Here is a 10,490-nt window from a genome sequence, read left to right as displayed (position 1 = left end):
TTAACAACAGGTAAAAAACAATACAAAACAATTAAAAACCCCTATGAATACTGTACAATCAAACAATCTCCAACTTCTATTCTACTTCTAAGTCTACTCTATTCTAATTCTAGTCTCTATGTAATTCTACTCCTATTTTATTCTAATTCTAATCACTCTTATTCTATTATGAACCCAGCCACTCAGCTGTCCCAAGTTCTTAACCCTTTTAGGGAAAGAAAAGCTGTTTTCCTAGTTTGGGTTCAAATCAACATCTCAAGGATGCTTTCGAACGGTTCCCACGATCCTCTTTGCCCGGGTCACCTTCAGCAAAGGTGTTTTGAGCATCCCTGTTCCGCCTCCCGCATACACCTTTGCGCATCCCAGCTGCAATTCGTCCAGCAAAGTGGCTAAACGCGGCGGAGCAATCTGGGAGCCTCCAATCCAAACCCTAGGGGGGGACTACAACTCCCATCACTCCCATGTCCAATGGATGTCGGGTTCGGGTTGTTCTTCCCAGCCGCTACCCTCCACCCACCCACCCTGCCTTCTTCTTCTTTCCCTCCCGCGGGCTCCATCTTTTCCCCATTGTGCAAAGGAGAAGAAGGCTCGGCTCACCTTCCTCCCCGTCTAGCAGCTTGGCCACGCCCCCTCAGGAAAAACCGGAAGAGGCCGAAGCCGCCACTTTCTTCTTTGGATGCCACCGGTTCTGCTCAAATGCCGGTGGCGCTCTAGGAAGTGACGCTCGGTGAGTTTAACCCTTAAGGCTGATTCTCTCTCTCTCTCTCTCTCTCTCTCTCTCTCTATCTATCTATCTATCTATCTATCTATCTATCTGGCTGGGGAATTCTGGGAGTTGAAGTCCAGATATCTTCAAGTTGCCATAGTTGGGAAACATTGCTCTATCTTATCCTATCCTATCCATCCATCCATTCATCCATCCATCCATCATCTCTTCAATAGTTTGACTCCCTCTTCTGCACAATTTAAAAATGCTGAGATTAGAATAGAATGTCCTAATGTTTCTCTTTTATTAGTATCATGTATATAAATATTATATATTTGTTGCCACCAATATGTACGTGACAAAATAAAATAAAAAATAAAATAAAATAGAATAGAATAGAATTCTTTATTGGCCAAGTTTGATTGGACACACAAATAATTTGTCATTGGTGCATATGCTCTCAGTGTACATGAAATAAAAATATACATTTGTCAAGAATCATAAGGTACAACAATGATTGTCATACAGTCACAAGTGGGAGGAAATGGGGGATAGGAATGATGGGAAAAACTAGTAGTAATGTTAGTAATAGTAGTAATAGTAGCACAGAGTCTACGGAGAAGGGCGGCATGCAAATCTAAATAATAATAATAATAACAACAAGAACAACAACAACAGACTGACTACAAGCATAGACATGACACTGGAACTTGTGCTGGAACTACCATTTACCTGTGGCAAAGAACTGGTGGGATCATAAGCCCGAAAAAGTGGTCAAAAATGAGCAAGCAAAACTAATGTGGGATTTCCGACTTCAGACTGACCGAATTCTGAAGCATAACACACCAGACATCCTGATTGTGGAGAAAAAGAAAGTATGGATCATCAACATCGCAATCCCAGGAGACAGCAGAATTGAGGAGAAACAGCTAGAGAAATTAGTGAAATACGAAGATCTAAAAATTGAGCTGCAACCACTCTGGCGTAAGCCAGTGAAAGTGATCCCAGTGGTACTTGGCACGCTGGGCTCAGTACCAAAGGATCTCAGCGGACATTTGAAAACCATCGGAATTGACAAAATCTCCACCTGTCAATTGCAAAAGGCCGCTTTACTGGGATTGGCAAACATAATTCGCCACTACATCACGCAGTCCTAGGTGCTTGGGAAGTGCCCGACTGGTGGTGAAATACAAAATCCAGCATAGTGATCTCGTTTGCTGAGCTGTACTGACATAATAATAATAACAATAACAATAATAATAATTACAAATCCCTTTTTCCTGGTTTCTCTCTGCTTTTAGTTTGTGTGTAGAAGTCTTAATCCAGCCATATACTGTATATTACAGTACACACAGGTAGGTAGGCAGGCAGGCAGGCAGGCAGATAAAATAGATATGGCTGGATTAAGACTTCTCCAAAAAGCAGAGAAACCAGGGAAAATGGATTTGAATAGACTGACTGTTTTTTTTATATAATGGGATTTTAATTACTGTTTTTAATATTAGATTTGCATACATATTGTTTGTATTGCATGTTGTGAGCTGCTCTAGGTCCTTGGAATTAAATTGAACTGAATTGATTTGTAATCTCAGCATCTTTAAATTGTGCGGAAGAGGGAGTCAATTTCAAACTATTTTCCAAAGCTGCCTGAGGAATTCTGGGAGTCGAAGTCCACACAAGTCTTAAAGTTGCCAAGGTTGGAGACCCCTGCTCCAAAGCACCTGAGCACAGAACAAGCAGCAATGGGTGGAAACTAAACAAGGAGAGAAGCAACTTAGAACTAAGTTCTCAGAGAACAACTCCTGACCGAACAATTAATCCGTAGAAGAGCTTGCCTCAAGAAGTTGTGAATGTTCCAACACCGGAAGTTTTAAAAAAGATGTTGGATAATCATTTGTCCTAAAGTGGTTAGGGTTTCTTCCTAAGCAGGGGATTAAACTCAACCCTGATAAGATGGAGTGGCTGTGGGTTTTACCTCCCAAGGACAATTCCATTTGTCCGTCCATCACCCTGGGGGGGAGGAATTATTGACCCCCTCAGAGAGGGTCCGCAACTTGGGTGTTCTCCTCGATCCACAGCTCACATTAGAGAAACATCTTTCAGCTGTGGCGAGGGGGGCCTTTGCCCAGGTTCGCCTGGTGCACCAGTTGCGGCCCTACTTGGACCGGGAGTCACTACTCACAATCACTCATGCCAAATCACCTCGAGGCTCGACTACTGTAACACTCTCTACATGGGGCTACCTTTGAAGAGTGTTCGGAAACTTCAGATCGTGCAGAATGCAGCTGCGAGAGCAATCATGGGCTTCCCTAGGTATGCCCATGTTACACCAACACTCTGCAGTCTGCATTGGTTGCCGATCGGTTTCCGATCACAATTCAAAGTGTTGGTTATGACCTATAAACCTCTTCATGGCATCGGACCAGAATACCTCCGGGACCGTCTTCTGCCGCATGAATCCCAGCGACCGGTTAGGTCCCACAGAGTTGGCCTTCTCCAGGTCCCGTCGACTAAACAATGTCGTTTGGCGGGACCCAGGAGAAGAGCCTTCTCTGTGGCGGCCCCGACCCTCTGGAACCAGCTCCCCCCGGAGATCAGGACTGCCCCGGCACTCCTTGCCTTTCATAAACTTCTTAAAGGCCACCTCTGCCGTCAGGCATGGGGGAACTGAGACATCTCCCCTTGCCTGTGTAGTTTTATGTATGGAATGTTTGTGTGTATATTTTTATATAAGGGGTTTGTTAGGTTTTTAACGTAAAATTGTTATTTTAGGCTTAATATTAGATTTGTCATTGTATACTGTTTTATCACTGCGGGGTCTGCGGAGAGGGGCGGCATACAAATCGAATAAATAAAATAAATAAATAAATAAAATAAAATAGACTAGAAGACCTCCAAGGTCCCTTCCAACTCTGTTGTTGTTGTTGTTGTTGTTATTCACAAAAACAGTAATACACAGCAAATGTATTTTTATGCTGGATTTTATTCATAAAACTGGATGCCATGCTCCTCCCTCGTGAATTTGGGGCAAAGTGCCAGGATTGTAAAAAAGGCGGGAAAGAGGGGCGCATCTGAGGGGAAGGAAGAGGGCAGGGATGATGGGCCTGGGAGTTGGGGGGGGGAGAGAAAGGGACTCTCCGTGGTTTCCTGCTGGGGAAAAAGAAAAAGCTTTGTGGTTTCCGGAGGCTGCAGTTTCTCCATCTTCCTCTCTTTCCTGTCCAGGAATGGTTTGTGGAGATAGAGATAAACCTCTGTGGAGGAATTGAACTCATTTCCCTCAAGAACCGCCATCCTGAAGGCTGGAGAGATATACCAGGAGGCCACAAAAGGGTTCAAATCCTGTCAAAAACAGACGGCAGTCAGAAGAGAAGGAACAAGAGGTTCTCTGGGAAACCCAGCTTGTGTCTTGAAGTTGTTGAGAACAATTCCCTCATACCTTGCTGCAGTCAGTAAGGATCCAGTCAGCCTTCTCCAGGTCCCATCTGCCAAACAATGTTGGTTGGCTGGACCTTGGCGAAGAGGCTTCTCTGTGGTGGCTCCGACCCTGTGGAATCAACTGCCCCCAGAAATTTGCATTATCTCATGTCTACCAGTCTTCCGGAAAGCTGTCAAAGCCTGGCTTTTCCGGCAGGCCTGGAATTAAGATTGATTGTTAGTACGCATGGGTTTTTTTTAATGATATATATGATTTTATTGATGTTTTTCACTGCTTTTTTACTTGTATTGTATTTATAACCGTTGTTGGCTACTCAGAGTCTGTTTTGGAGTTCAGCAGCACATAAATGCAATAAATAATAATAGTAGTAGTAGTAGTAGTAACAACTGTGGCCTGAAAAGGGAGGAAGACAGGACACAGGAAGGGAAACCACAATCAGGAAAATGGGTTTCATTGTTTGATTTTTTAAAAATTTTGCTCACCAGAATGTAAAAAAGATGTGGACACTCTAGAAAGAGTTCAGAGAAGAGCAACAAAGAGGATTAGGGGACTGTGAGACTAAAACATACCAAGAACTATTGCAGGAACTTGGTATGTCTGGTTTACTGAAAAGGGAGAAAAAAGGCCTAGAGGGAACAAGATAGCAGTGTTCCAGTATCTCAGTGGCTGCCAGAAAGAAAAGGGAGTCAAGCTATTCTCCAAAGCACCCGAGGGCAGGACAAGAAGCAATGGGTTGAAACTAATTAAGGAGAGAAGCAACCTAGAATTAAGGAGAAACTTCCTGAAGAACAATTAATCCATGGAACAGCTTGCCTCCAGAAGTTGTGAATACAGTACTCCAATACTGGATGTTTTAAAGATGTTGGATAACATCCCCATTTCTAAGAGGTCTGCAAGGGGCGTGCATAAGTACACACCGTGCATAATGTCCCTGTCCTATTGTCCTCTTTTATCGTTACTTTTTACTTATGTTACTACTATTCTATACGTTTTACAGATAATAAAGATAGATAAATAAATAGATAAATAAATAAAAACAAGATACCTGTTTTTACAAATTACTACTATCCTATCCATGTTTGACAAATGATAGATTTTTTTTAAATTTAATTTTATTTATTTATTTTGTCCAATACACAATAATACACAATGAAGGTTATAGAGGATATAGTAGAGAAGAAATACGAGATATAGGAGAAAGGACAGGGGACATGTACGCTCCTTACTGACCTCTTAGGAATCTGGAGAGGTCAACCGTGGATAGTCTAAGGGTAAAATGTTGGGGGTTAGGGGATGATACTACGGAGTCCGGTAATGAGTTCCACGCTTCGACAGCCCGATTACTAAAGTCATATTTTTTACAGTCAAGTTTGGAGCGGTTAATGTTAAGCTTGAATCTGTTGTGTGCTCTTGTGTTGTTGTGGTTAAAGCTGAAGTGGTAGATAGATAGATAAAAATAAGAATCCTGTTTTAAAGACAGCAGCTCCCTTCCCCCAGCAGGATATTTGAAAGATTGGCCCAACCCATCTACAAGACAAAAGATCTCCAGCTCCAGCATGATGGGATTAGAAGATGACCCTCCAGGACATAATAGGATCATTAGCCCATGATTAGCTCATCACATGGCACAATCACTTGAGGCCATTATATCATTCATTTATTTTTATTTATTTATTTTGTCCAATACACAATGAGGGTTTTAGTGGGTATATATCTATATACACATAGTAAAATACATGATGAAGGTTATAGAGGAGATACTCAGCAAACTTCGAACCCCGGACTCAGATAACCAACAAAGTTAGCTATGATCCCTACAACAGCCACACAAGGAAGTTTTCCTCGGTGCATACGCTCTCAGGGACGAATTATTATGACGAGGAACTATTTTATGTCGAATATCATTATTGCCCTTGTCATTTCAGCGGTCCCACGTCGACCCTTGCCGGCGAAAGCTCCAGTTCAAACGCTCTCCGTTTTCCCTTTGTTTTTCATCCTTTCCTTAACGTAACCAAGATTCTTGGGCGAAAACTACCGTTCCCGGCATGCTCGGGGCGCAGGAAGTGACGCGTCCCAGAGAGAGCGAGAGAGGAGAAAGGCCATCGCGCGCCCTATGGACGTAGCCTGCTGAATCGGATGCGCTCGTTGCAAGAAGAGAGGCAGCTGGGCTCCGTGGGGCGACCCGCCCGGGGGACGTTTTCCTCTTACACGCCGCGGTCGGGTGCAAATTTGTGGAAAGCAAAGGTGAGAGCGGGCTTTTCACACACACACACACCGGGTCTTTGCTGGGCGGCGAGGCTGGGAAGGCATCCATCTTCCTTACCCCCCATTTCCCCCGCCCCTCCTCTCGGCGGGGTCTTTCCCGCCCTTGCAAAGAGTCGCGCCTGTGCCCCCCTCCTTTTTTTGTTTTTTTTTGGTAACAGCAATTACTATTTTGGTTGCCGCCGCCGCCCTTTTTCTCCCCCAAGGCCCGGACATCCTTTCCCTAGGCCTGGAAAAAGGCGTTTTTCCAGCCATTTTGAAGCGGGGCACCAAAACGTGTTTTTTTTTTCCTTTCCTTTTTTTTTTTTTAGGCCGCCTCGTTTTCTTTGGTGGGAGGAAGCAGAGCTTCCATGTTTCCCTTCGGGATTCATTCCCCCCCTCGCCCGACTTGGTTTTCTTGCTGATTTTCCTGGGCTTGGGCCGGATGATTTAAATATGGGAGGGAGGCCAAGAAAAAGTCGCCCTTACGTGGCTTTGTATTTTTCTCCCTGCCAGGGGACGGGTCTTCGACTTACGACCGCCGTCGGGCCCAAACGGGTTCCCGTTGCCTCGAGAGAGGCGATTGTTTCAAGGGGAAGTTTTTTGCCTCGACGAGGCTGTTCCGTGAATCCTTGCAGTGGTTCAATGGGTAACCCGGTCGTTAAGTGAATCGGGTTTCTTCTCCCCCGCCCTGTGCACTTTTGCGTTACGGAAGGTCGCCAAAGGGGACCACGTGACGCTACAAAGGGTCGTAAATTGGGAGTTGGTTGTCCAGCGTCACTGAAGGAATTGAGTACAGGACTTATACCCAGGACATAAATCCCCATTTTCTGCAGGCAGCCCTCAACTTGCATCGCTTCGCTTAATGACTGCCACTCAGTGAACTGAGTACAGGACATTATACACTGGACATAAATCCCCATGTTCTCCAGGCAGCCTTCAATTTATACCGCTTCGCTTTCTATAGGCAGTTCTCAACTTACACCATTTCGCTTAGTGATGGTCACTAAGTGAACTGAGTACAGGATTTAAATCCCCATTTCTTGCAGGCATCCTCAACTTAGGCCACTTCGCTTGGTGACTGTCACTAAAGGAATTGAGTGCAGGACATTATACGCAGGACATAAATCCCAATTTTCTACAGGCAGTCCTCAACATAGGCCACTTCTGCTTGGTGACCATTCCAGGTGACAACGGCAGTGAAAAAAAGGCACAACCATTTTTTCACACTTCCGACCGTTACAGGCATTTACCACGGTCGTGGTTCAAATTCAAATCCTTGCCAACTGATTCACATTTATGACGGTTTGCAGTGTCCCTGGGGCTGTGGGATTCTCCTTTTGCTGCCACCTGATAAGCGGAGTCAGTGGTGGAGCCAGATTCCTTTCACAAACGTGTTACTGATTTAACGACTGCAGTGATCCGCTTAATGGTGGCAAGAAAGGTCATAAAATGGAGCAAAACTCATTTCTAACAATTGTGTCGCTCAGCAACAGAAGTGTTGGGTTCAGTTGTAGGTGCAGTCTTAAAGCGGCACTTAAGGATTCCTGGAAGAGTCCCCAAGACCCTCTCTGGGTCCCATAAAATCAGTTTATGCTGAAAAATATTACAGTATTAAAATCCTATTTGACAAGCGTTAGTGAGGGTGAATTCATCAGCTTTAATTTTTTAATATGGTAAATATCAAACAAGGTAAGCCGTACAAGCCAAAGCTGTTTTGTGGGGGTGGATGGGTGGGGTCCTCGATAGTTTTTAATTGAACAAAATTCAACGGGTCCAAAGACGGGCTACAAGAATGGTGGAAGGTCTTAAGCATAAAACGTATCAGGAAAGACTTAATGAACTCAATCTGTATAGTCTGGAGGACAGCAGGAAAAGGGGGGACATGATCAAAACATTTAAATATGAGAAAGGGTTAAATAAGGTCCAGGAGAGAAGTGTTTTTAATAGGAAAGTGAACACAAGAACAAGGGGACACAATCTGAAGTTAGTTGGGGGAAAGATCAAAAGCAACATGAGAAAATATTATTTTACTGAAAGAGTAGTAGATCCTTGGAACAAACTTCCAGCAGACGTGGTTGGTAAATCCACAGTAACTGAATTTAAACGTGCCTGGGATAAACATATATCCATTGTAAGATAAAATACAGGAAATAGTATAAGGGCAGACTAGATGGATCATGAGGTCTTTTTCTGCCGTCAGTCTTCTATGTTTCTATGTTTAAAACCAGGAAAGAGCAAAAAAGTTTAAAATCGAATTCTTCCAAATGTTTAAACTCCCATTGAGGAATCAATTGGACCAGTCAAGGCTGACTGCATTGTTGATTTATTTAATAAGATCCTGAAAGATAGTTGTATAGTATTTTATTTATCCCAAAAGTGCTTATTTCACAAGGCAACTGGGCTTTGTTTTGTTTTTTTCCTTTGAGGATAATTTAAAGCTGAGTTTTGACTATATTTTTTCAGAATAATAAAAGGCACCTTTTTCCCCTTAAAAGGGGGTGGAAATGTCGGTGCGTCTTTTACACCAAATACAGCCATTTTTGCTGTCCTGAAGCCTTGCTCTTGCATCCCATTTTTGGACAGAGGGTCTAGGAAGCCTGCAGAGAGCTTCTGGGTGCTGGGGGGGGGGGAAACGGGGCTATTTTTGCCAGTTCCCAGTAGTTCTTTGCAAGCTTCCCAGACCCCTTTCCCACCTCATTTGTGTGAAAAAGCGGGCAAAAAGTGCCCAGTTTTTTCAAAAACGGGGCTACTTTTGCCTTCTAATTACCCTATCTAGCATGATTAGAGGAGGGATTCTGGGAGTTGAAGTCCATTAATCTTAAAGCTGTCAGGTTTGAAGACCCCCTGGATTAGAGGTTAGGGGGTGCAAGGGTATTCAAACCTGGCAAGTTTAAGAGTTATGGACTTGAACTCCCAGAATTCCTGAGCTAGCATGACTGGAGGAGGAGTTCTGGGAGCTGAAGTCCACAAGTCTTAAAGCTGTCAAGTTTGAAGTTTGTAAAAAGTGTACATGGTTGTAAAAAGTATTCTGCTACACTGGTATTTTATTAAAAAAATATATTACACCAATTGGTTCAGAATACTTTTATTCCCTAAAATCTAGGTGTGTCTTATACTCCAAAAAATACGGTATATTTACGGAGAGAGTTTCAAACTTTTGAACAAATATCCAATCTGAACTGTAAGGCCAGGGTCAGAGTTGTTTTTAACCTCCTGTTGAATTGCTTGTGAATCGAGTAAGCATGGATTTAGACAAAGCAGCATTGTTCATTGTGCAGTCAGCCAGATGTTTATTCTGCAGTTGCCATTTTCATCTGGCTATTGAATCCTATCCAAGGTTTTTTCTTTTAAAATAATTTTTGTTAGATTTTTAAAACAATACAAACACATGAAAGACATTAACAAATCATTCATGTAACTCTTCACTTACATTTCGGTAGCATCAACATATCAATTTCAATGCCTTGTTATCCAACTATCTTGTCAATAATCTTTTCCCACTGGTATTTATCTTTATATAACAATATTTACAAAAACTCTTGCAACTACTAATTGCTAGCTAGTTGTATGTATGTATGTTTGTTTGTTTATTTATTTATTCCTATTTTCAAGCCATTTATACAGTTTTTCCCACATGGTATGAAATTCTTTGCCATTCGGTTGGCGGGCCCCAGGGGAAGAGCCTTCTCTGTGGCGGCCCCGGCCCTCTGGAACCAACTCCCCCCGGAGATTAGAACTGCCCCTACCCTCCTTGCCTTTCGTAAGCCCCTTAAGGCCCACCTTTGTCGTCAGGCATGAGGGAACTGAGACATCTCCCCCGGGCATATACAATTTATGAATAGTATGTTTGTATGTATGTGTGTTTAGAAAATGGGGTCTTTTAAATATTTTTAAACAGTAATTTAGATTTGTTGTAAATTATTTTCACTTTGTTGTGAGCCACCCTGAGTCTGCGGAGAGGGGCGGCATACAAATCTAAATAATAAATAAATAAATAAATTCTATAATAAGCCTGCTTATTTCTGCACAATCCAACATTTTCTTTATTACCATTGTGTCTGTAAGGGTTTTTTTTCATCCTTCCATATTTGCACAAGTACTAAT

General features: G+C 42.9%; 1 protein-coding gene across 3 annotated transcripts in view; it reads left to right on the top strand.

The window, feature by feature from the left end:
• Window positions 1–6,067: 6,067 nt before the first annotated feature.
• Window positions 6,068–10,490, top strand: part of LOC139159800 (zinc finger protein with KRAB and SCAN domains 7-like) — a 52,177-nt gene continuing 47,754 nt past the window's right edge. For 2 of the 3 annotated variants that reach the window (XM_070737191.1, XM_070737190.1), the window contains exon 1: window positions 6,068–6,386. The gene's annotated coding sequence lies outside the window, so the exon portion shown is untranslated. The remainder of the gene's footprint in view (window positions 6,387–10,490) is intronic. The other variant, XM_070737192.1, reaches the window with a different exon arrangement.

This window comes from Erythrolamprus reginae, chromosome 2, assembly GCF_031021105.1.
Source record: "Erythrolamprus reginae isolate rEryReg1 chromosome 2, rEryReg1.hap1, whole genome shotgun sequence".
Taxonomy (NCBI): Eukaryota; Metazoa; Chordata; class Lepidosauria; order Squamata; family Dipsadidae; genus Erythrolamprus; species Erythrolamprus reginae.
Note: the sequence above shows the minus strand (reverse complement) of the source record. Positions and strands in the feature narration are given on the sequence as shown.